General features: G+C 38.9%; 7 pseudogenes; all 7 read left to right on the top strand.

The window, feature by feature from the left end:
• The first annotated feature begins 24,916 nt into the window (after positions 1-24,916).
• On the top strand, positions 24,917-25,034 carry LOC116808401 (5S ribosomal RNA; annotated as a pseudogene).
• A 250-nt stretch (positions 25,035-25,284) lies between these two features.
• On the top strand, positions 25,285-25,402 carry LOC116808400 (5S ribosomal RNA; annotated as a pseudogene).
• Positions 25,403-25,652: 250 nt separating this feature from the next.
• Positions 25,653-25,770, top strand: LOC115495175 (5S ribosomal RNA; annotated as a pseudogene).
• A 250-nt stretch (positions 25,771-26,020) lies between these two features.
• On the top strand, positions 26,021-26,138 carry LOC115495174 (5S ribosomal RNA; annotated as a pseudogene).
• A 250-nt stretch (positions 26,139-26,388) lies between these two features.
• Positions 26,389-26,506, top strand: LOC116808398 (5S ribosomal RNA; annotated as a pseudogene).
• A 250-nt stretch (positions 26,507-26,756) lies between these two features.
• Positions 26,757-26,874, top strand: LOC116808397 (5S ribosomal RNA; annotated as a pseudogene).
• Positions 26,875-27,124: 250 nt separating this feature from the next.
• LOC115495171 (5S ribosomal RNA) lies at positions 27,125-27,242 on the top strand (annotated as a pseudogene).
• The last annotated feature ends 230 nt before the right edge of the window (positions 27,243-27,472 follow it).

Below are 27,472 nucleotides of genomic sequence, written 5' to 3'. Positions count from 1 at the left end.
GATCAGGAATCATTGAGACATAAAAATAAGGAGAGTACGGATGTAATGAAGTTATATGAAATAACATTGGAAGATGTTTACATTCAACAATGCCTAGACTCTATAAACAGGGAGAGACCACAGAACTGAGGTCAGAGAAGGTGACAGCCACATCTGTGAGGAAAGCTGCAGGCAGTCAAGGCTGCTGGTTTGAAAAAGAGGCAAACAAAAAAATGGGATTGGCAATTGTTGCTAGATCATGGGATGCCTCCTTGTGACTGGGGTGATGTAGTCACAGTGTTGTTTGTTAGGCAAAATGAGTTCCAAAGACCATTTTGCTCTTGTGAGTGAAGACATGAACTGATACTGCTACAGCACAGGGATCCTGCTCCTGTCACAGAGCTGTGCTCTGCAGGACATACCTTCAGGACATACCTGGACATGTGGACATGTGACACACTCTCTTTACCCCAGGCAAAATGTAAGAGACAATTCACAAGCTCCAGTCTTGCTGAGGCAGGAGGAGATGACCTTCCTGCCTGCAGGAGCTGTGTCCAGGCAGGGGAGTTCTGTTCCCAGGTAAAAGAACCATGGGAGGGGGTCAGCAGACTGGGGGACAGCCCAGGGACAGCCAGGAAGGGGTTGATCAGACCTTCTGCAAAGAGAATAACCTGAACTCCCAGCAGGGACAGGCAGAATCCGTGTTCATCAGGCTGGGAACTGGAGATTCCCATGATCTGAAGGCTCTAAGCTGATGGCTTCTGGCATCAGGTGGATAACTCACATCCACTTGCAGCTTTGAATATATTCAGTGCCATAACTTCAGATGAAGGACCAGGAGACTCTCAGGACGAAGCAGCCAGGGATGGAGTAAGGAGGAAGCAGCAAGTGAGAGCAGTAGGCAAGTTCTGCTTTAGGGAGGGGGATGGAGGTCCCATCTGATGACCACAGCTGCTGCCTAGGGATGTTTGATTTATTGCTGGGAGCTCAGGTCTGGGACATTGTAGAGAGGCTGCCTAGGCTTGAATGGCCCTTGGATTATTATTTCCTGCTGGTCCTCTAAAGGGGCACCTATGATACTGCCAGAGGAGATCCTGACTGCTTCAAGCATGACTGACTAATCATCTGGAAAGCAGATTTGCAGAAAGAGACCCTGGTAAGAGCTGCATTAGGAAGATCATTGCCAGCAGGTTGAGAAAGGTGATCTTTCCTCTCTGCTCAGCACTGGTGAGACACATCTGGAGTCCAAAGTCCAGCACTGTGCTCCCCAGTAAAGGGAGACATGGGCATACTGGGGTGAGTTCAGCAGAGGTGAAGAAAAGTTCATTGGGACTGGAGCATCAGACACTCAAGAGAGGCTGAATGAGCTGTATTTGTCCAGCTGGAAGAAGAGAAGCCCCAGTGGGTGATCATTTCAATGTGTATAAATACCTGATATGATGTAAAGAAGGTGGAACCAGAGTCTTTTCAGTTTTCAGTGCTGAACACAGAAAGGAAGAAAGGCCATGGGAACAAACAGGAATATGAGAAATACCATATAATTGAAATAATGTTCAGGGTTTTTTAGATTGTGAGAGCAGTTGACAACTGGAAAACGTTGTCCAGAGAGGTTGTAGACTCTCCATCTTGGAGAAATTCGAGACCACACAGGATATAGCCCCAAGCAATCTGCTCAAGCTGACCCTGTTTGAGCAGGTTGGACTAGAAGATCTCCAAAGGCCCCTTCTCATCTCAGCTTTTCTGTGCATTTCAGTCCTTGAAAATTACATTGATGACTGCAGCCAAAGATTTGTTTCTTTCTTAGTGTTCAAGGCCAAAAAATTGAGCATAATCTATAATCAGCTAATGGAAGTTCTTCAGGATCTGCAGGTACAAATGAGAGTTTTCTGTGGCAAATTCCTAAGTTTTTAATTGGAAAAGGTGATAAAAAGACTCCTTCAGTACATCGCCTGACCCCTGTGCTGAAAGAAAGTGATGGGAAAATTGAGATTGATAGAGAGGAAAGGGAGGGAAAAAGGCTTCAGAGCCTCATGGGGTGATGGAGAGTAGGGATTCTGCTTTATTTTTAATATTTTCTCTAAACCAGAATTCAGGCCAGATGTGTGCAGTGTGGGCAGGATCACAGCCTCAGAATGATCCATGGTTTTGTGTCACCAATGTGGAGGGGCCCTGGCTACCACTGCAAAGCATCTGCTTTCTACCCATTCTGTGAAATCTGTGCTATTTCAAGAAGGCCTTAAAAATCCTTCATTTAGTTGTGCTATTTTCCCACCACAGCCATTGTAACAGGACAAAGTGATTAGAGGAGTATTTAATAGTCCTGATCCCCAGTTCTATGGTACTAGCTATGTCTCACCACAGATTTATTTTTATTTTTGTACACAATGGGCTACAGTTTGGCTGAAAATATTTTTGCACCAGAATTGCTCTTGGATTTCTCATGAATTAGCTGAAGTATATGAACAACAGAGTGTCTTTTTGAGGCAAACATATTTTGTCAATTTTCAGCTGACATATTGTCTCATTCCTTTGCAGACTACTGTCTCATGAAATCTGAAATGCTGTTGCTGGTACTGACAGATGACATAAGAAAGAATCAGTGGATAGACAAGTCTTATGGATATGGTGGCTATAGGGAAAAGAATTGTAAAGTTCTTAGCAGTCTATTTAATTCACTTAATAGCGTTGAGCTGAGGGAAAAAAAAAAGCTCCAATTGAGTAACCTCATAGCATTTATAGAGCATGTTTCAAAATACTGATACTAGAAACAGACCTGTGCTTGATGAACTCCAGATGATACCACTGATGTTAATACAGAGAAAAAACTCAGCATCCTCCCTCCTCCACCTCCTTCTTCTGCCAGAGGTAATCCAGAGATTCTTGCACTGTTAAAGCCATTATGACATATTTTGGAACTAGCCAATACAAAAATTATTCATCTTCTCTTTCCTATAATGTTTACAAATGTATTTTGCAGTAGCTCTAAGTACAAGGCAGCTAGAAAACTTTCAGCAATTTATATAAATAAATATTGTAGGAAAAATCTTTGAAGTAGGAGATCACAAGTGAACACATCTGCTTAACAGAACTGAAAGCACAAAGGCTTGAGACCTTTCCTTCTGTTCTACTAAACAATTTTTTTTAAAGTACTTTGTTTTAATGTTTTACTCATCAACTTCTTGCACTGTTTTGTATTTTAACACTCACATAGCAAAAAAGAATGTGTAGATAAACAAATGTCTAATTTTTCTTGGTAGCAGAAGTATCTTGGCTCTTATTTATTGATGTAGCATAAATGCTATCTTTGATACCAAGGGTTTCATTTACTTTTGACTAAATAAAGCCTTTAGGAGATAATGCTTAAAAAAAGATTTTTGGTTCTTTAGTTTCAGAAAAAAGCTTTTGAAGGTATTGTGGACTAGAAAGTTCAATATAATACCCAAGAATTTTACCTTGCTTTACAAAGAGTCTCTCTTGATCAAAAGGATGGAGCACATGAATTAAGAAGTCTTTTCCATCTTAAAATGCTAGGATTCTGCCATTCATTCTATTCATAGCACAGCCTGAAACCCTTTTCATTATTATCCAGACAGTAATGCTGAAAAAAAACCATCCTTAAGCCTAATGATCTTGCTCAAATATTTTTTTTAGCTGAGGAGAGGATGAAATAGACAAAATCAAAGAAAATTCAGACTTCAGTGAAGATTTTCCCCATAGGGGAAATAAAAGAACTGTTTTATAATAACTTTTCCTCCCTTTTTTCATACAAATGTGTCTTTTCTTCAGACAACATGTAAGTGCCAGACTGTTATAGGGTTTTCTACATCACTGCCTGTGAGGGAGCCAGGGACTGTTACTCATAGGAAGATTTCTCTTCCAAACTGACAATGGCCATGACCAATCATTGGTGTTTCTGTGCAGAGAAATGGGCAAATTTCAGGAGACACTTCATGTCTCCTGAATATTGTATTGGATACGGAACTGTGGTGTGGCAACCTGGCTTTAGAGAGTGCCTCACTTGGAGAAATGAAAATTTACTACAGACCTGATCAAAAAGGCAAGTTTTAGCTACAGATAGAGTTTTAAAACACTTCACATTTGCTTACTGTAAAACACAAAACAAAGTTAAAAATGTAACTGCATGCAGATTAGAAGCAATTTTTACCCACTAATGGTTATGCTATGTCTTAGATATTTCAGCATCTCATCTAAGTTGTGAAATTGGCTGCCTTTTGCAATCAGTGTTAAATCTGACACGTGTTGGAGACTCCTGGTGCTACATTCTCCTTACCAGAGTCACTGATGCTCTAGGCACTTCTGTAGTCCAAAATGCACTGTCTGCAAACTGGAATGATTCAGGCAATTGCTCTTTTTGCAATTCTTATGTTTGGTTGTTGGAAATCACATAATATTTCATTGCCTTGCCTTTTCCTCCCCTTCCTCAAGCTTTTCAAAGGAAATATTTCTATTATATCTCCTGATTAGATTATATTTTCAGCTTTATGCTGCCTTTGTTGTGACAACAGCCTCTTTAAAACACTGATGTCTAATGTTGCAAAATATGTATCAGGAGAAATATGAAAGCTGCTTATTTTTGAAGATATGTAAAGTGAATTTTGGACTATATTGTTTAAACACAATTGACCCAAGAATAAAGTTACCATGATTACATCATGTTCCTTTTTCTGAGATTGTAAGATTAAGGAACCCTGGAAACTGTTAAATTCCTATTATCTTTTAATAGCCATCTAAACTTTAAGGCTCTTATCAAACATATTAATAAGTGGGCTTTTTATTTTCTAGCCTTAAATATTAGGCATTAATAACAAGTATCTATAAATAAAATTCTCATTTATATCTTTTTCATGATAGTACAGTACATCTTTTGGGTATATGTTACTTCCTATTGTGTCATTATATTGAACCTCAGGGTCTCTGTATTTCCTACTTTTATAGCCTCTTACTTTAGATGGAGAATTGCAGTCAAGAAAATGTTGTTAAGAACTTTTCCTTATGCTCATTAATATCACTATTCTATTAAAAGAGAGGTCAAGATTAATTAATAAAAGATGTTGCCTCTTTGGAATATAAAAAAGGCACATATTTTTATTCCAGTTGGGGAGATGAGAAAAGATATAATGATATAGTATGCCATGCAAGACTTGTATATGAATTTCAGCAATGTCTATAATATTTAGGTGCTTTGAAATAAGACTAAAAACTGCACCAGATTTCTGTTCATTATTTTTTCTATCCTCTAGATAATCTCTAGCTCAACTTCAGCCTTGATCTGTTGCAGCCAAAACTGAAAACAGTGCATGTTACTCTATTTCTTTAAGATTAGGGTACAGAGGAATAAAGTACTGATGTATCCATAAAAAACTACTGTGGCATGAGATATTTTTGACAGATGTAATTTTGATGCAGAAATTAGTGGGATTTAGTGTGCTTCTATTATGAATAAAACTTGTTTCTTTTACAGTTGACTTAACTGTTCCTGACTTTTGCAGTCTCCAACTTTCTATTATTTTGAATTTGAAATGACACTGCAATGCCCTAAAAAAAAAAAAAAAAGGGTAGTGGTAAATTAGAAACTGAAGTTGTTTTGGAAATTCATAAATTTAATTCAGAAAGCTCAGAGTCCAAGAAGGCTATATTGTCCTTGCTTTAATTAAAAGAGTTATGGTTAAGAAACTTACACTAAGTATGTCAGGCACTTGTCCAATTTTCTGCTCCAATAAACGCTTATTTATGTAAGTTGCAGTCAGGAGAAATAAGAATTCCACTCTACATAATCATGATCTTGCTGGAAGAATGACCACTTCAAATAGTGACTGAAATCATGTAAGGTTTGATTGGATGCACCACAGGTGAAGTGACTCATTTGACAACTCTTCTGTTGCCAAGCTCACTCTCTACCCTTAAGATGGACTCCAATAAAAAGTTAATTGATTAAACTTATACATTACCAACAAAGTTCAATTTTCAAAAAATCTATAATTCATTGTAAAAAACCACAAAGCAATGACAAAAGTATTCCTGATGAACTGTTTGGATTGAATGGAGGTGGGAAAGGAATTGAGTAAGCATTCAGAAGATCTGGGGAGCTGTAAACCTCTTCAACGAGTGACAGAGGATCACAGAATCACAAAATGGTTAAGGTTTGAAAGGACCTTCAAAGATCGAGTGCAACCCTTCTGCCATGGGCAGGGACACCTTAAAGACTAGACCAGGTTGCTCAAAGGCCCTTCCAATCTCACTTTCTGCCTTTCTCCAGTGTAAATTCACCCTCTGTCTGTATAAAACCATCGACCCTTGTCCTGTCACTACAGATCCTGGTAAAAAGTTTTTCTCCTTTTTCATTTATAAGCCAAATTTCATTTTAAAAGCTGAGTCTGGAGTCTTCTCTGGACTGAACAGATCCAGCTCTCAGCCTGTCTTCACAGGAAACCTGTTCCTGCCCTCTCACCATCTTCAACCCAACAGATCCTTCTATTTCTTAAACTGGGGACTCCAGAAGTGGAGATAGTATTTCCTGTGGGGTCTCATGAGAGCAGAACAGAGGAGAATCACCTCCCTCCTGTGACCTGCTGGGCTCACTTCTTTTTTTGTGCAGCCCTGGATATGAAAAGTTTTAATGTAAGAGGTGATGGTACACACGGATTCTATGAGACTGTAGTTCTTCCACTTACAATAGGAACAGGAAAAAATCTTTTAGACCATTATAAAGTAAGAACAAGAAAAATCTCCAAGGGCCTGTGCAAAAGTGGTCCCAGTTGCATTTGTTATATCTTACAGATGAGTTGTATGCAAATAATCTCACTCATCTTCAGCTACCTACATGTCAGGCTAATTTTTAGTTTTACAAGGGTTTTACTGTGTTCATCCTACTCACTAGCAAGTAACTAGCTAGTTAGCAAATGAAGCACTGTGACAGTGCCCAATCCAGCAAAAGCATCAGCAAACAGAAAAATGTTGTAAATGGAAAAAAAAATCTGTGCTGGAAACAAAGGTATGAAGCATCATGGAAAGTCTCAGATGACAGGGAATTATTAAGTTCTAGCTAAAATCCTATTTCTACAAGCATGAAAGCAATATGAAAGCAGCACTGCTGTCTGGTGAAAAGTCAATGAGAGATAAACACAGGAAAATGATGGAAAATACAAGAAAGGGTAAGTCAGCAATGTGCTATTAATTGGAAACACAACTAAAAGTCCAGAAAAGGCATTTATACAGGACTTTAATTTCAGTTATCTATGTCTATATATATACATCTGTACTGCAGCTAAAGGGATTTTCCAAAGCTGTTCTCAGTCTAGGCTCCATATCCACATCAGTGAATTTTGAAATTTGTTCCCCAGTGTGGATGCAGCACAGGTAATCTGCAGGCCCACTCATCTAATACCCTGTTGGTACACAATCAGGTAATTCATCATTCATTCCTCTGACAGGAATTAGCTGAAAAGTCCCTCATCTCTATTGGATGTGGATCTAAGACATTATCATTTAACAATACATACATAATAAGAGTAGAAAGGAATACTGGCCTCACACCCACAACTGAGGAGCTAAAAAAAAGGACTTCTCATTGCTGAAAAGTCCAAAATACACACATAACCTCAAATACATTAACAGTACTTAGCTAGGGGTAAGACTGTACACAGGAGGTGGCATTCCAGACAATGTGACATTAAAACAAGCCCAAATAAGGATCAAGACAATGAATTAATACAAAATGAACATTAATACCAACATAACTACATAGATAATAAATTTAAAATACATGTGTTCAAACCATGACAATCAAGGAGGGAAGCAGGTGACTTGAAATACAGGCATGTTTGTCATGGTGCACATTATGTGGAAAAAAATGTGCAGAAAGAAAAACTGCTTATTTTTAGAAAATAAAGCACAATGTGTAGAAAAGAGAATAATTTTATCCTCTGAAGTTATTCTATCTCAAGAGGGAAGAAGTAACAATCAACAAGGCTGCAAAGATGTCAAGTAAAGGGAAGGAGGACTTCAGTGTAACTTTAGAAGATGAGGAGATGCCGAGGATGAAGTTTTGCAGAAGAATGTCAAGTAAACAGCAACATTAGACTGAAGAAGTGAGGCCAAGTGTTACTCATCTACAATTAACTCAGGAGCCAGTGGACAAATGCAGACTCCTGGTGAGAAGCCCAACAGAACCAACAGAGAAGGAAACCAAGGAAATGGCACACTTAGAGGCAAGGTGAAGCTGGAAATATTTCCTCATAGTCTGCAAACCTACAGAGAAGAATGTCTTCACTATTGTAGCTAAGAGAGATGGATGTAGCTGCCTAGAATGGAAGCATCATTTCAACCCTTGAAATTTTCAGCACAGCTGCCTAGAACTGGTGAGAAATCCTCCAACAAAATAGTCAAGTGCTTAACCCCCATATTTTTAAGAAAAGAAAACCAGTATCATTACTGAAATGCTACTATCCTACAAAATTATTAGATCAAAGATGTGACTTTCAAGAGCAAATTGGAAAAAAATACTCATCTAAACCTAGGAGGCCAAAGTTATGGCTAGTAGATACTTAATATGCTTAGAAAATGCACTTGGAATTGTTGTATAATTTGAGATACAATCCAATTTTGGAGTAGTTAGAAAATGGCTATGAAAAAGCACTACCAAAGTGTGCCAAAGTGTATCAAATAGTTACAGAACATGCTTTTAAAACTCCTGTGCTGTGAGGTAAGATTGAAAGTTACTCAGAAAAATTCACTTTTTTGTGGAAATACACACATATGGCAAAATTTACAGGACATGGAAAGTAATGGATCCTTAGATAATGTTATCAATACTCTGTAATGTCTCTGCAAGGCTGAAAACCACAGCAGAGTAGTGGCAACCAGCCAGAGAGTCTCAAGAAAGGACTAAGAGTCTTGGATACCATTTGGCTTGTGCAGGAGAAATGTAAAAGTTAATGTATATTAAGAACTACTGTGATCCCACTACACACTGAGGACATGAATAATTGGGTGAGTCCCACTAATTTCACCCCTGACACGAAACCCTTGAGGAGCATCAGGTTGGAAGGACTGTGATGGCAAAGTCCATGCAGTGTCAATGTGGTTCACAATATCCACATTCCTTGGATGTAACTTGTAGTCCCAACAGCTTATTAAAAAGCACATGAAAAAAAAAGAAACACAAAAAGCAATATTTAAAAGGCAATAAATGAAACCATAAGAGTTTTATTCTGGCAGCTGGAAGTCAACCCTAATTTTACTGGATTAATAGCTAGAGTTGTAAACCTGTTGTAATAAAAATTTTTGTTTAGGTTTTCAATCATTAGTCTTCATGTGATATTTATCAGCCCATGGCCCATAAATTAGATCATATTTTTTTTTCCACCTCCTTTGGTAGAAATAATTATTTATCTTTATTCTAGCAGGAGAAACAGATGACAGGGCCAGGGAGATTTATTTGGGTTTTGGTGTTTTTTTTTTTTTTTTGGTTTTTTTTTTTTTTGGGGTTTTTTTTTTTTTGTAAGCCACATTTTCAAAGACTTGAGAAATTTTCCAGAACCTGCTCCAGGATAGTCTATTGATATTCCCAATTCCTCAGAGGTTGTAAGAAGAGATTAATTGTTGGACAATATCCATGTGAGAGACCATGAACACTAGAAGTTGACAGCTTTGCAGCATAATAATCCATGGAAATGTCATCTGAAAAGCTGAGATAATGTCTGAAATTTGCCAATGGGCAAGTATAGTGTATCAGGGGATGTAAAAAAATATAGGCTTCAGCTTGATTATAAGAATTCAAGGAAGATGGAATTGAATCTGAATAGAGAGACTTGTGGCTCTTTGGATTAAGTCTCACAGGAGATAAGCACTTGCTGACCTTCAGCTCCTCAATGTTCTTCTGCCCAGACTTGTAGTGTACTTGAATGTTTGTTTCTTGACCTTCAGCCCTAGCAAAGCAAAGAGGTTTAGAAATACTTGAATTGGATCAGTTGTTATGATGATCTTTTCATGAATAATTTTTTGGCAAGGTTAGTGTAAATTTGGATGCTATTCATGAGCTGTTAGTACTGCAAGGTACAGAGGAAAAATCACTGATTCTGTGAGAGGAGCAAATGGCAATGAGCTGTTCTCCTCTGCAGGATGAAGATTTTAATGAGCTGCACATCAGATATCTTGCAAGTCAAGAACTGCAGGAGGATATTAAGGAAAACATTATGTAGAATTTCTGTTCCTTGTAATCAATTAGAGATAATTGTGATTAGAAGACAATTCACACATGTAGTGTATTAGCTATGCTTTCTTTGGTGTTGGGAACTAAGTTTCTAAAAATATGTCAGTGTATCTCTGTGTACAGGCAAAGAAATGCCAGACATCTCTGTCAGGAATCAGAAGTAATGTGGCATCAAGATATGCAGTCTTGCTAATCTGTAGCTTTCTTTAACTAAGTAAATCTGGGGTGGGATGCAGTACACCATCTGAGGACTTCTCAGAGTGGTGAGGCATAGGAGATAATATTTTATGACTCAATATATGTTCTAGCATAATAATTGCTATTGTATATAATTGATTCCAGTATGCTTTGTGGTTTGTAATAACTCATTTCTGAGGAGCTGCTACCTAACCAGTTCTTCATTTTCATAGATGACATTTTCTTCTATGGAATACTTTGCTCATATCCTTATTACTTTTTGCAAGCAGAGGTTTCCTCTATTTCCAGTGCCAACATTTCTCTCTTCCAACTCTGTCCATGTATTGAAACAATTTTTGGCTCATCTGAAAAGCAGTGCTTTCAGGAGTGTTGGGCACTTAGATGGTTATGTGCAGAATAATGTACCTTGCAGCTCAAGATATTTAGAGGTTTTGGGTACTTTGTTCTTTTGATATGTATTTACGCAGTCTGTACTATTTTTCTCTCTTTTGTATTGATGTTTCTGAAAAGGAGTCTAAGGCAGAACAAGAAATGAAATGTTTCACTCTTTTTGCTTTGGTAATGATGCATTCAGTTATGTTCCCGATGATTCATGAGGTTTCTGGTAGTGACGATTATTTATCTGGCACAGCCTCCTCAGGGAACACAGGGTGCCCAAAAGTGTGAGTAAGATGGGTTAAATGCCATATGCCCCAGTCAGTTAGTTATGTTTCTAGGAAAATCTTTTACTACTTCTGAGCAGTCTGGGGTCTGCTCACAATTGCAGGAAGATCCTTCTGTTCCTCTTCGTCTTCCAGGCTACAGCCTCCCAGTTTCCTGTGTCTCTTCCTACCTTCATTCCAAAGTATTCTTCAGGCTCAATGTGATAATTTTTCTTCAAGTATTTAGAAATCTCCTTCTCCTTTCTGTAACCTTTTTCAGATTCAGTATGTTTGGGTGGGATAAGACAAACAGGTCATTACAGATCCTGCTCACCACATCCTCTCTAATACTGTGTAATATTTACTGTATAGACAGCAAATTGTGGTCAAAGAAACCAATCAGTAGCATTTCTCACTCAGAGCCTGATGAAGTGTATGTCTTCAACATTGCATTTGGGGACTCAGAAACTGGCAGGTTATTTTTCATCCAAACAATAAATTTGTCTCAGAGAGCACTGGTAGCAAGGTGTCAGATGCTCCACGAGGTGCATCTGGAGCACTGGTGCTTCCAGGTGTCTGAGAGAACACTTCAAAGAAATAATACTCTGTCTGCCAGAGGCTTGCCAAATTTTGTCTATGTTTTGTATGTTGTCAGTGCTGCCTGACAGCAAAAATAATTCAGAAAATGTTTAGAATGTTTAGGTCATCAATGCCACCACACCACAGATATAAGGCATGTACAGATACATCTCAGCTCTCTTAAATTCTGAGCACTTCAGCACAAACCTGGCAGCTGGGATTCCATTAAAAAACACAGATATCTAGGGAGTTCCAGAGAAAAAACCAAACCAAACCAACCAACAAACCAACCAAAAAAAACCACCAAAAAACCAAAAACAACAACAACAAAAAAAAACCAACGTACCTGTGTTTTACAGTGATGACATTTTCAAGTTTCTTAACTTAAATTATTCCCTTTACTAAATTCTTCCTTGCAGTTATAACTTGGCCAGTCAGCACAGTTCTGAATGTACCAAATTGCATGCTCAAAAGCTGCTAAGAAGTGTTTCAATTAATTTTATGACACTTGAACAACCCCCAAATTTTATAGTGTTGTAGATACCAGGATCTTAGCGATATTCTTATTGTCTATGCAGAAGAGGAAGAACCATCATAATTTATTTTCTTCTCTAGGAGTATTTAAGAATTAGTTATCTGCTCACAAACTTTCTTGAGGGGAGCCATGTGTGACTGCAGCACTGCTCCTGGGGAATGGGTTAAGGCTTTCAAATTGTGTAGTCATTCCCATGAATTTCCTCCAAATATAAGTATAAAACTTAATTTTTTTAAAATTATATGTCCAATACTGAATATATAAATCAAAGCTTATTTTTGCTTGTAACAGATTTAATATAGCCTCTCATAGTAATTTGTATGTGTGATGCACCAGGTGCCGACAATTGAAGATAAGAAGTATTTTGAGAGTGTATGTACTTTTCATGCTGGCTTTCTCAATTATCTTTGCTCTTCAGGCTGATACAGGGCATTGTAAAATGTTTTAGAGTGATTGCACATTACAGACAAACATCAATTGTCATAAAAATGTTGTGGGTTGATGTTTGAAGACTTTAGCTAAAGCTGGGGGGAAAATGTATTTTCAGGTCACTGGATGCAATCAATGGTGCTGAGTCTCATTTCAAGTGACTGAGACATTACATTACAAAACCCAGAGCATAAGATCTTATTCTATTCAATCTAAATAAGTTAATTAATGGACTACATCAATTTTTGAGTACACAGAGAACAAAAGGGTCTATTTGGAGAGATTTGTGCAGCCAAAAATACTTCTGGTGCCCAGCTCAAAATTTTGAGTTGCAGTCATGTGTTTCAGATTTAAAGTTTGAGCCCTGGTTAGGAAAAAGAATTGCAAGTATTTTCAATGACAAAGAAATTTTCTATTCAGGTGACTTTCAATGCTTAAGTTCTTCCTTTTTCTAACCGAATTTTGCTTTTTTAATTTTTCTACTACTTAATTATTTTTTAAAATTATTCCACATTGTCAGGACCCTGAGGATACCAGCAGGAGTTAATGGTCCTCAGCAGGCTCCTGGAACTTGGCACCTGGGACCTCACCTATGCCCCATCCAAGGGCTCAGGACTCCTCTCCCCAGGGTCCCCTGCTCCCAGAGCTCAGCCCAAAGGAGTGACTGGCCCTGCTGCACCCTGGCACTCATTATCACATAACTAAAATCAGAGGAGTAGATGCTAATTTTGGCTGTAGACCAAACAAATATGCACCCACTCATCACAGTTCTGGGCTGCTGTGAATCTTAATACCTATGTCTGTAAAACATTTCAGAGCTGAATGTTTTAAGATATGAACTGTGTAGTAGATTGATAAGAAAAATGTAGCTTTGAAATACCTTGGTAGTTGGAAAGTAATACTTGAGCAAATAAATGCATTACTGGTCTTATATTTAATTTTTTTTTCCATGAAATATTACCCTGACCATTTTTATAACAGATTTCTGAAATAAATCTTACTCTGAAGTTGCTCTTCTAACCAATAAGCAAAAATGTCTCTGCTTTGGCTAGGTGAAAAGGTTTCATTTTATAAAACCTTTCTGCATATTTACACAGGCTTCATTTAGTCATCTGGAGCCATCATTTTTACTAGTAAGATATAGAAAAATGAATTTCTATAAACTTATAAAAAAATGTTATTGCTTTCAGAAACAATCCATGGTGCAATTCTATATTATTGTCACTGCTTAGAGTGTTACTCTTTAGAGAAAGGAACAGAGCATTTATTTATGGTTTCTTTCAAGCCTAGAATCAAATGAAGCCTGACTTTTTAGTGCCCATTGAAGGGGTGCTGACCACTCCACAATTAATAGTCCTGCAACACTGCATGTTCCAGGGAGGAGGGAATTTCCATTTGCATCGTTTAGAATCTGTCTGTATTTGGATTTGTTTCTAGATACCTTTGGAACCCAGGAATACATAAGAAGCTATGAGTTCAGGGGAGGAATGTTTAATATGTAAACAAATAGCTTTGGTTTTATGCCCATTAACGCATCACTATTTTTTTTGCATTAAGGACTTGGTATTAATCCTTTATTGTTCATCCTGAAGCTACTGTTTGATTTTAAGTTCAGCATGTCCAGAGCAGACCCTGGAAAAGTGGGGATCCTGGCATCCAGCCTGTATCCATACAGCCCCATACACTTTCAGGGGTTGGATTCAGTACTGGGACAACCAAGACCCTCTTTATAAAAAGCCAAGGCTTTCATTGTAGGCAATGTAATAAATCATCAACATATTGCCCAAGCTGCCAGAGGATTGGAGTTTCCTTTTGGGAATTTTGCAAATTTTGACATGCCATCAAAGTATTTTTGCACTTATAGAATCCAGCGTTTCTCATCAGAGCATCCCAGTGTGACTTGAAGACACTAATTGAACACAGGTGTATAATGAGTTTGACCCAAACACAGTTAATTTTTGACTTGAATTAGTCCTGTTATAGAATGATATCAGGCTTGTTTCACATAATGTAATTTTCATTAAATGTATTGAACAGTATTGACAATTATTTTTGGTGTTTCTGGAAGTAATCTGATACACTTCATGTTGCTTATTTTTCTGTTTATACAGAACCATCTTCTAGGAAATTATCTCAAATTTGGAAGAGCATAGGCTCCAAAAAATATAGTTGAATATGCTTTGTCAAAACTGAGTAAGTGATATTTGACAAAACCACAACATGTTCTTTGATACAGAGGGATTTATTGCAGCTGGAAATCTTCAGTTTATTGCATGAATACCGCTTGAAAGTGTTACTTGTGTGTTACCAGAATGTTTCTACACGTACATATATAATATAAAAAGGTCTACATAAAATAACCAGTAGCTTGTAGCCAAGCTCAGTGAAGTTCAAATCCTTGAATTTATGGTGGAAGTTACTGTTTTCCAGGTAAGCATGGAGCACCCAAAAACATCACCATGCAGAAACTCCAAGCCCTGTGTGTGCCAGCTGCAGGACCAGATGAGTACCGCAGTTCTGGTAGAGCAGAACTGTATTTGCATTATACAGCAGTTTGCATTGGAGCTCATGCCATTATAAAATGGGACATTGAAAGCTTGGATTTATTTATGCTGCAAGGGAGACATGTAACACAATCACATTTTTAAAACTCTCAGGGTGGAATTGTTTTTGGAGAACTTCAGAAACCCAGAAGTCAGATATTTAAGTCTCAGCTTGTTACCCTTTAATTCCCTTTGTAGTCAGTAGGTAGAATCAGAATTGAGCTCTGAGTGACTTGGTTTAATATATCCAATTTAAAATAAATTGAAACAAAGTCTGCTTTTCTAGAGAATCAAAGTGGAAGGGATGCTTTTGGTGATTAACTGAAATATTTGATCCTAACTCTAAAATTATTACTCTAGGATCTATGACTAGTTTTCTGACTCTCTTGATTTTTATACACTTTCAAAAATTACTACTTATAACTATCTTATTAAAATAGTTTATGCATACCATGAATAGACTCTTTTCTTAGTTCATCAAATTCTGCTGTTTGGGGTTTGTTTTTCTTTGCTCATTTCTACTTAAAAATTAAAGATTGTACTACATATAAAATTTTGCAAATGGTTTCTCTTCCTGTAGTACCAAATGTCATTACCCATGTCTTGCACTTTGGTAATTGCTTGGATATTTGACAAAAAGATAAAAGCATATCCACTAAGTTATAAAATGTACTGTATAATTAAGATAGAAGCTATGGGGGATATTAGACACTTTATTCATGTTTTTGGAGAAGGCTTGAGAAGATACAGATTTGGCAAGCATCAGAGTAATTTGAAAAGGGGAAATCTCAAAATGTTATCTTGTTACTTCCCTTTTCTAGTTTCATACAATCCAGGAGACAAGGCTCTTGTCACCAACTGAAACTCCCATTATATGAAATTTAGTTAGTGTTTTGTTTCAAAATAAACTTCAAACCTTGTAGCATGGATTTGCCTTTCACTTTTTTCCATTTTATGCTAATAATATTTATGTGCAATCTTTTAAATTGAGCAAAGCTTTAATTTGTTATACAGTCACCTTGGAGAGCAGAATACTTTTATATTAAATAGAACACATTCATATTAAGCTAGAAAATGAGATATTGCACAGCAGCTCTTTTTTAGTTGCCTTGTTTTAAAATATTTCAATCAGAAATTGCCTTTGGATATGTGGGTATTTCCCAGGTATTATTGGTTTGTGGAAAAAAAACACTTAACTGAACACTTCTGTCCTAAAATTCTGTTTCCTTCTTGCCACAGTCATATATGGCAAACAATTCTTGATACAATAAATTTGCTTGGAGCAACCTGGTCTAGTGGAAGGTGTCCCTGCCCATGGCAGGGGGTTGGAACCAGTTGATCTTTAAGGTTCCTTCCAACCCAAACCATTCTGTGATTCCACAATTTGAACTTTTCAACCTAGCACCACCCCTAATAAATTATTCTAAAATTTTGTCACAATTAAATAATTGTACAAGTTCCAAGGTACTGCAGTTTTTAATACATTTAATAATTTTCAGTGTTCTGTCATTGCAACCAGATATGAGCACTACATATCCATATAAGAAGTTAAAAAAATATGTAAATACACACACATATCTCTTTATATTAAGGTGTATATGCAACACAAACTTCATAATAGATTTATTATTGTTTTCTACATAATTTCACTTGTAACTATGTGTTTAATCACCATCTTTTGAGCAACCTCTAAGTATGATGGAAAAAATTTTGGTACTTTGATCAAAATTACAGAAACTTTTCCTTTCTGAAATAAAAAAATAATATGGGTATAGGGAAGGTATATGAAAACCCAAAAGATTTATTTCATTTAATACCAGTTTGACTATAACAGCAGTGAATTTTCTCTGAAAGAAACTTATGCATTTTATATTTTATTTCCTTTTAAAGTTCATCACATTACCTTTAGCTTTGGTTAACCTAAATTGTTATAGCCCATGTGTGCTTTTTGCCTCCCTGTTGCTCATTTATTTTCCCTACAGATAGATAATGAACATAAAATTAATTCTAATACAGACTGAACACATTAACAGCCTTATTGGGCTTTTGTATTAAGATGAAAAAGCTTTAAAATATGTTTTTAATGCAGAGAACAATACAGTAATGAATTTCAATATGCATAACTTGCTTATTCAAAATATTTCTAAAAAATTATTATAAAAGTCTTTACTGCTGTAATGTGAAGCTGTAAGCTTCTACATTTTTCAACACTTAAAATTCAGTGCAAATGAAGAAATAAATGATTAATATTATATAAAGAAGGTCCTTTTATTTGTGCATGTGAATATCCTTTCCGTGTAGGAACACTGGGAGTTCTGAAGGGACTGCAAATTTTAATTCTATTATTTTTGCTTTTCCCATTTTTCTAAAAAATAATTTTCTATTGAAATGCTTATCTGTGTTCACTTCTCCCAGTGAATACTCTAAGATTGTAAACTTTTCCTAAAGGTCCAATACCTTTCCCTCTACCCCATAAATTACAACTCCATTGTAATGAGTTAGTGTTATAACAAAGACTCACTGGAAATGCAGTGTATTTTAATAGACAAATTGCTCTAAATTAAGCTCTAACCATCTGCTCCATTCTCATTTATGGCTCTAAAATGAACGTATTTTAAAATTATATCATTTAAAAATAATGCAAACGATTGAAGTCTGCAGTAAGGCTTCTGCATATTTGTTCATTCAGTGTAGCATAGTTATAGTAATAGTGATGTTTCTTCCTTGCTCCAGGCATGTATGAAGGAGAAAGTGGTTAATGCTTGATACAATAAATTTGCAGTTATTATGACGCATTAAGTATGTCAAAAAAGATATTTTACTCCTAGAGAGTTACACTGAATGTAAATCTCTGCATTGGAGCATCCTGATGGGATACCTGGAGGCAAAGCTTTAGCTAATTCTACAACTTGTAGGGGGTTAAGGATATCAGAGACATTAAATGCTGACAACTGTAGTTTTAATATGCTGGGGAAATGAAGCTGTTCTATATCACTTTCTGTATTTGTTAAGTGTTATGCCACCACCAGGGATCTCAGTAGGATTTATAGAGAAAGAACATGCTGATAGCTATTTAGAGGGAAAATAGTAATTTTTTTTTCTGCAGTAGTAAATTGTGGTACAGACTGATAGAGCAGCAAGGAGGAGAAAAGATATGATATTCTCAAAGGATGGAGCTGGAAGTCCAAGTAAATCCCATTTCCTCTCATTGCCTCTCTGCTTTGTTTGTGTCCTCCATATTTTAAAAATATTGCATTAAATGCTTACATTGCTTTCATAAGTGAGATAACTTTACTATTACTTTTTGCTTTAAAATAAACATCAGCAGCCTAAGAACATTTATCTCTGGCTTCATGTGACTGTACCACTTACCTGGGAGACCACTGTGGAAGGTACTAAATATTACTCACCATGCAGAGACACCTTTTCTGCTGCCTGACTGGGCAGGCTTCTCCTCTTATAGAAACATAAAACAAGATCAGCTGAAATGAAGAAGGGAATCTGACTTGCAGATGGGAGCCATATTCAGCTAAAAGATGGCATCAGTTTTGCCAGTTTGCAGTTTCAATAGTAGCAGTTTTTGTCAGAATCCGGGGCATCCCTCTGGCTGCCCTGGCAGGTCTGGGACCCTGGCAGGGGTCAGGAACCCTCCTGGACAGAGCCCCCAGAGACACTGTCTCTGATCTCTGTCCATGGAAAAGAGTTTTCAATCTTACAGGATGAATTACAAGCTCTCAGTGTTTGATATAAGTAATAATTAAGTGTGGCACTGGTGCAAAAGTAAAATTTTAGGATTCTAGATTAGGGGTCCAAAGGGGACAAGATGGAGGAAATTGGGTGTGTCTTGTCCTTTTTCTCCTTCTTCATGCCCTCCATGTTTCACTGCAGTGTTGGCATTTTTCTCTTGGTTTAGGCTGGGGACACACTGTTCAACGTAGGTGACAGATATTGGCACGTTATTGTAAATCCAGCACAGGTAGTTTGTGGTATTTAATGTTTGTAACATCCCACTGAGGGCAGAGCCCCACACGCTGCCCTGCAGGACAGACCTGTGGCAGGGCAGCAGAACATGTAAGAGATAAACAGAATAAACAGCCTTGAAACCAGCACAGACGAATTATGGTTTCTTCTTTGGCAATGGGGCAGAAAGACAGAGACTTTCTACAGTCTGGGAATCATCAATATCACAAATTCCAACAAGTTTTGACTGGGTTAATAACTGGGCTGGCTGCAGAGACAGAGAGAGGAGTGTCACAGGGCTGTTTCTCCCATGTGTTTCTAAGGAGGGTGAATTTCGTTTTGGAAGTGTGACTGTCTGTGGATTGAGCCTGTTTGAGCCAGGCAGGCCAGATGCTTCCCTGTTCCACAACCAAGTCAGACAAGAGCTCCAAAGTTACCACTCACTCATAGCACTCCAGCAATGTCTCCTTTTCAATCATTTAGGGAATGACATCAATGATTATAAAGGAACATCTGCTGATGGCTTTAGGAGGTATTAAGTTGGGAATGACTAATTTAGTCATATAATTAACAGAAATACGGTTTGTTTGGCAGAATAGGAAAAACACACTATAGAGATACTGATGATAATTGTGAGGGCCAGTAATAGAAATCAAAATGTATCACTTTAGTGCATTACATCTCTGAGTCTGTCATTCCAAAGTAAGTGCCTCTTAAAACCAGATGCTCCCCCTGCAATATTTGATATGTGTTTATAATAGATGAACAAAGGAGGTATTATATCTTTTGTTATCACTAAGCACCAAGGTCAAATTTGGTAAGTAAGCAATGATTTCAGAGTTTTAATTATATACAAAATAATTCTGTTTAATTCCTGCAGAAATGTATCTGCCTTTGGGAGATGTTCTGGAAGGGAGGATTTCAAAATTGGCCATCTTTTTTGATCCTTCTAAAAATATAAATTTTAGTGTATGCTTTCTTTTCTTAGCCTTGTAAATATGAGGAACATAATTCAGATCTTCTCTGTTTGATTGAGGGTGTACTGCAAAGACATGGGACTTTTCTTCACACTGTAACATAATAAAACTAACAAAAACGTATCTTCTCTAGAATATTAATCACTGGAATTACAAGATGTATTAATACAGGATAAAATGTGATTTTACTCTATCTAAATAAAACGTATTGATATTTCATTATTTAAGCTAATAAAATTTTTGTTTCCGGAGTCTTCAGAATTTATTATTTTTCAGTGGTTCATTTATTATTTAACATATTATTTCATTCTGTTCCATTCAAATTTATAAACTAAACTTGTAACACTGAACATTTTCCAATGCACAGCTAAGAGCTGTGATTAAGGCTGTTTATCTCTGTTCATACTTTTCCATTCTCCACCCTATTGTTTGCAGTATTTTGTTTTGCCAGGATTTTAAAATTTATTTTACTACATGTGTTCTAATTAGGCAAAAATGTTAAGAAATTAATCTTGCATTTGAAAAAAGAAAGGAGTCTTCCCTTCCCTTAGTTTTCAAAACTTCCCTATTGATTTTTTTTTTTTTTTGGCCAGTTACTTTCACTTTAGAAATCATCTTTTTTTTTCAGTCTCACAGAACTCCTGCTTTTGGCAGATTTCTGAGAGTCTGGTACTGTTCCACTCATCCCAAGAGGAATGGATTCATCAGCAGGGCAAAGGTGAGGAGTTGAGAGCTCACAATAAATGAACATTATTATATTATTTCAGAATTCATACTGTGGATATTCCTGCTATCTAGATGGAACCTTTTGGTATACGTGTGTACGTGTTCAAAAGAATTAATTTTTTCTGCTCATGCAGCTCTTTATCAGAAGATTTTTCCTGATGAAAAGCAGAAAAGTGTGTCACGAGGGGGAAAATGGAAAATTCAACATTCTCAAAATTACTAAAAAAGCAGTTATTTTCTTTTCTGGATTTTGGTTCACTGACATTGGTCTAATTATATTAGTTAATGTGTTTGGGGTCTTTCTGGTGTTTTTTTGGGGTTTCTTGGGTTTTTTTTTTAGTGAAAATCTTTTATTAGAAGAGAAACCAGGTTTAATTTTCCTCCTGTCTAAATTTTCCACTTGTATTTAGGAGGTGATAAGTTTGGGGCCATAGTGGCTGTTACTGTTCTTTCTATGCCCTTTGAGAGTTCTAACTATGAAATGAAGCCAAAGCTGCAGCTGCAGCAGCAAACATGCACTTTTAAAATGAGAAACATCTTGCTGTTTTCCCCTTCCCTACAGAAAAATTTTGCATAAGATGAAAAATTAAACATCATGTTACAATTAGGCCACAATCTATTAACACTTAATTTGGTAGAGATTAAATACAGGAACAGCAGATATTTTAATAGATTTCAGGTTTTGCACATATTATCACACAGGTACCACTGGATGCAGTACTATGCATTCAGAAGAAAAAAAATAATCTTTAGTGTTTTCAGTAATTTAACTTCTTATTGTTCAGTTTTAGACTAATATTCTCAATTGACAGCAATTTTATATACAAAAATCATCCTGATATGAAATTTTGCTTCCATTTCATGCAATACTTTCTGTAAACAAAAATTAGATTCAATGTGCAAAATCTAAGCATTTTTCAGTGTGTGCTGTCAGTTTCATGTACTTAAAAAATTTTATTAATTCTAACAGTTGTCCTTTAAAGGGGTAATGATTTATTGTGTGTGGAAATTCCACAATACCCTATTTTGCTTTGACAGCTGTATTTATTCCAGTGAGCTAATTAATGGGAATCACAGTTGTTAAGATGGTTTTCTGATGTGTTGACAAAACCCAAATAAACAGCTGAAAATTACACCCTTTAGTTTCAAAAAGGAAAAATGGCTTCTTTCCTTTCCTTGCCTGTTCTTCAGGTCTAGAATACAAGGATTGTTCATTGGAAATGAAAATCAATCCAGGCAAATCTTTCACTTTAAAATGCATTTTTGTAATAGCTGCTTTTTAGGATTGTCTGCTATATTGGTAAATTAAAGAGGAAAAACAAAACAATTGAAACAAAAGTAATTATATTATTTTCTTAGCTATTGGAATTACTTCCCACAGTGACTTAAGCAATGTGATTAAAGTGACTACTTTTCTTTCATAGTCTGCTTTATACAGCAATCTGTGATCTGAGATGCAGGAATGTTTAATCTAGCAGTTAAAGGCATAACAAGATATTACTGAGGGTGAAAGCAGAAGTCTGAAACATATAAACTGCCAATTAAATGCAACTTTGGAAAACATAATGAATCTGACCTTATTTTTGAGCATCTTGCTAGATGGAGGGCAATTAATGACTGACATTTCTTCTCATGGGAAGTGACAAACTCATAATCATTTGGAATCTTGAAGTCAAAAATTATGTGTCTTTGAAAAGAATGTTCCACAGCCCAGTAAAAAAAAAAAAAAAAAAAGAAAAAAAAAAAGAAAATGTTACTTTATGGTAAGAAAAAATAATAATTTCCCCACTATGAAATGGCAAGTTTTAGGTCCTTATTATTTAGAAGCTAGAAAATATGATTATAGTGGATTCTTCTGGTCCTAACAGTCTGAAGATCTACAAAATGCTGTTGAAATAATACATGATATGAGTACAAGGAGGAGATAGAATATTTTGCAATGAAGGATGACATTGGGGAGGCAGTCTGGTTTAGCAATTAGTGCACGGATTCACAAGTCAGAAATTTTACATTCTATTCCCATACCTGACATTGATTAGCAAGTCACATTAGGAGTTATTATCAAAAGTCAGATATGCAGCTGATCATCTAATTAAGATCATCATGCAATTAGCATAACTGCATTTGCAAATCATGTATGCAGAGCTTTAGCCTTTGTTTAACCTTGATCTCTGGTATGAAAGCAATCTATGATTCAACCCTCTCATTCCATAATTGGTGCTGCTCACAATTTTTTGATGTATTTATCCTCATCAGATCCTGTCAAACTGGGTATTATTATTTATCCTTATTTTTAGAAAGTGGAAGTGCATCATCGAAATAGAAGGTTCTGAATTTTGAAGATACTTAGGCATTTAAAGATGCAGATAACCAATTAATGAAATTTTCATAAGTCCCAAAGATGATCATATCTCTAAGTCCTATATACATTTTAATGACATTTTAAGTGCCTAAATCATATTTGAATTTGAGTCTGCATTTTGTGAGGGTCTATGAAATCAAAGTCCGGTTAAAAACAGTGTCCACGTGTGCAAGTAGCACAGACCAATATAAGCAAATGAATAAAGTGAAACTGTTTGTAAGAAGGATTTGGCTGTCACACATCAGGAGTCTTTATTGCTGATCCAGTTCTACTCATGCTTGCCAAACAAAATCTAGTTTGTGTGGGGATCCAAGACCAGTCAGTAAATACAAAAAAAAAAAAAAAAAAAAAAAAAACCAAAAACATTATTAAATGGGAATAATCAGGGAATTTGCTTCAAAAGATGACAACCGAGCTAAAATGTTGATGTAGGCTCACCCTGTGATTCTTAGAAACAAAACAATCTAAGTGTAAAAATAATGGATTTTCACTCTGAAAAAGTAGACAATATTGCTGTCCTTACTTGAAAATTTAGTATTAGTAAGCAGATTTGGTCATCTGAAAAGAATGGTAGGATTGTTTTGGAATAGATCACTGAAAACCTGGACAGAAACTGTTAAAACTAACCTTGGAAGAGATATATTTGATTTATGGAAGGTTAGCCAGCTTAACAAAACAAAATACTTAGCACCTGTCCAGGCTGAAAATATTGCTGTATTCTGGGATTATTTGAGTAAGCATTCTCCATTTCTTGGCCAAGTTTATGAGAGAAAGAAATAATTTTCCATCCATTGCACTGCTCTCACACTTTAATGAATTTTCCATACTATGATAAAATGGAAGAAGAAATGCACCATTTCAATGTTAATAAGTATATCAGTAAAGCAAAATTAAATAAACTCTCATGCAATAAGGTGAAAGGAGATTAAAATTTGAAGAACAAATAAAACTGAGAGTTTCAGTAATTCCTTTGAATAAATTAATTCTATCACTCTTACACTTTACAGAGGAATGTCATGGACATATGAGAGGTGCTCTGTAACCTGATATTTCTAACTTAAATACATTAATTTTTCCAAAATATGTTATACCTGTATATAAAAAAACAAACCCATAGCAAACAGTTCTTTTGACAACTGCATATGAGCAGCATTTCCTAAGCTATACAGATCTCATCCCTTCTTGTGCTTTAGTAATGCTGACATACTTAAATAACAAACATACATGGGCATCACTGAAGAGAGGTCAGCAAAAGGATGCTGGAAAAGAAGGAAGGTTCATTGTCACCACAATAACCTTTTCATGCTCTGAAATATTACATCAATGTAGGATGTAGACAACAGCTATTGAAAACACCCAAATGAACTGAATAGGGTCAGACATTAGTAACTCAATATAAAAATCTATAGGAAAATAAAAAATACTTCTTTTTATCTGAATTTTATGTATGCTCTTTTTTTCTTTTCTTTTTTTTTTTTTTAATTTTCCAGGACTTCAGTTATGAGGTAACTACAATAAGTTTCCATGCTTTTCTTGGCATGTTCCCAAGTGAAAAGATGTCCTAATCCACATCCTTTCCCTACCTTTGTGCTGAGTGAAAACTAGAGCCTTCAGGACTTGTACCAAACACTGTGGGTGGCTCAAGAGAGTATTTTTTCACTCTTGAAAATTAAGCTCCTTCTAGAGATTTTCTAGAGAGCTTCTTCCCGGAGCGTGGTGTGGTGGGTTGAAGGCCGCCGCCGAGGGGCCGCCGGGTGCCTACGGCCTGCCGCCCTGAGAGCGGCCGGTCTCGCCTGATCTCGGAAGCTAAGCAGGGTCGGGCCCGGTTAGTACTTGGATGGGAGACCGCCTGGGAATACCGGGTGCTGTAGGCTACTTTTTCCTCCTGAGGGGGGCGCGTGCTTTTCCTTGGGCAGTCGAGGTGGGGGGCAGGAGGGAAGAGGCAGGTAGGCCTTGCTTTTTTTCTATCCCTTGTGTGTGTGTGCACTGGGCTGGGGTCTGTCTCTAGATCCCCTTGTGGGCAGGGGTGGCCCTGTTGGGCTTGTCAAGCCCCTGTGGGCTTCTGAGCTTCTTCCCGGAGCGTGGTGTGGTGGGTTGAAGGCCGCCGCCGAGGGGCCGCCGGGTGCCTACGGCCTGCCGCCCTGAGAGCGGCCGGTCTCGCCTGATCTCGGAAGCTAAGCAGGGTCGGGCCCGGTTAGTACTTGGATGGGAGACCGCCTGGGAATACCGGGTGCTGTAGGCTACTTTTTCCTCCTGAGGGGGGCGCGTGCTTTTCCTTGGGCAGTCGAGGTGGGGGGCAGGAGGGAAGAGGCAGGTAGGCCTTGCATTTTTTCTATCCCTTGTGTGTGTGTGCACTGGGCTGGGGTCTGTCTCTAGATCCCCTTGTGGGCAGGGGTGGCCCTGTTGGGCTTGTCAAGCCCCTGTGGGCTTCTGAGCTTCTTCCCGGAGCGTGGTGTGGTGGGTTGAAGGCCGCCGCCGAGGGGCCGCCGGGTGCCTACGGCCTGCCGCCCTGAGAGCGGCCGGTCTCGCCTGATCTCGGAAGCTAAGCAGGGTCGGGCCCGGTTAGTACTTGGATGGGAGACCGCCTGGGAATACCGGGTGCTGTAGGCTACTTTTTCCTCCTGAGGGGGGCGCGTGCTTTTCCTTGGGCAGTCGAGGTGGGGGGCAGGAGGGAAGAGGCAGGTAGGCCTTGCTTTTTTTCTATCCCTTGTGTGTGTGTGCACTGGGCTGGGGTCTGTCTCTAGATCCCCTTGTGGGCAGGGGTGGCCCTGTTGGGCTTGTCAAGCCCCTGTGGGCTTCTGAGCTTCTTCCCGGAGCGTGGTGTGGTGGGTTGAAGGCCGCCGCCGAGGGGCCGCCGGGTGCCTACGGCCTGCCGCCCTGAGAGCGGCCGGTCTCGCCTGATCTCGGAAGCTAAGCAGGGTCGGGCCCGGTTAGTACTTGGATGGGAGACCGCCTGGGAATACCGGGTGCTGTAGGCTACTTTTTCCTCCTGAGGGGGGCGCGTGCTTTTCCTTGGGCAGTCGAGGTGGGGGGCAGGAGGGAAGAGGCAGGTAGGCCTTGCTTTTTTTCTATCCCTTGTGTGTGTGTGCACTGGGCTGGGGTCTGTCTCTAGATCCCCTTGTGGGCAGGGGTGGCCCTGTTGGGCTTGTCAAGCCCCTGTGGGCTTCTGAGCTTCTTCCCGGAGCGTGGTGTGGTGGGTTGAAGGCCGCCGCCGAGGGGCCGCCGGGTGCCTACGGCCTGCCGCCCTGAGAGCGGCCGGTCTCGCCTGATCTCGGAAGCTAAGCAGGGTCGGGCCCGGTTAGTACTTGGATGGGAGACCGCCTGGGAATACCGGGTGCTGTAGGCTACTTTTTCCTCCTGAGGGGGGCGCGTGCTTTTCCTTGGGCAGTCGAGGTGGGGGGCAGGAGGGAAGAGGCAGGTAGGCCTTGCTTTTTTTCTATCCCTTGTGTGTGTGTGCACTGGGCTGGGGTCTGTCTCTAGATCCCCTTGTGGGCAGGGGTGGCCCTGTTGGGCTTGTCAAGCCCCTGTGGGCTTCTGAGCTTCTTCCCGGAGCGTGGTGTGGTGGGTTGAAGGCCGCCGCCGAGGGGCCGCCGGGTGCCTACGGCCTGCCGCCCTGAGAGCGGCCGGTCTCGCCTGATCTCGGAAGCTAAGCAGGGTCGGGCCCGGTTAGTACTTGGATGGGAGACCGCCTGGGAATACCGGGTGCTGTAGGCTACTTTTTCCTCCTGAGGGGGGCGCGTGCTTTTCCTTGGGCAGTCGAGGTGGGGGGCAGGAGGGAAGAGGCAGGTAGGCCTTGCTTTTTTTCTATCCCTTGTGTGTGTGTGCACTGGGCTGGGGTCTGTCTCTAGATCCCCTTGTGGGCAGGGGTGGCCCTGTTGGGCTTGTCAAGCCCCTGTGGGCTTCTGAGCTTCTTCCCGGAGCGTGGTGTGGTGGGTTGAAGGCCGCCGCCGAGGGGCCGCCGGGTGCCTACGGCCTGCCGCCCTGAGAGCGGCCGGTCTCGCCTGATCTCGGAAGCTAAGCAGGGTCGGGCCCGGTTAGTACTTGGATGGGAGACCGCCTGGGAATACCGGGTGCTGTAGGCTACTTTTTCCTCCTGAGGGGGGCGCGTGCTTTTCCTTGGGCAGTCGAGGTGGGGGGCAGGAGGGAAGAGGCAGGTAGGCCTTGCTTTTTTTCTATCCCTTGTGTGTGTGTGCACTGGGCTGGGGTCTGTCTCTAGATCCCCTTGTGGGCAGGGGTGGCCCTGTTGGGCTTGTCAAGCCCCTGTGGGCTTCTGAGCTTCTTCCCGGAGCGTGGTGTGGTGGGTTGAAGGCCG

Source organism: Taeniopygia guttata, chromosome 4 (genome assembly GCF_048771995.1).
Source record: "Taeniopygia guttata chromosome 4, bTaeGut7.mat, whole genome shotgun sequence".
Taxonomy (NCBI): domain Eukaryota; kingdom Metazoa; phylum Chordata; class Aves; order Passeriformes; family Estrildidae; genus Taeniopygia; species Taeniopygia guttata.
This window is presented reverse-complemented; position numbering and strand designations above follow the sequence as displayed.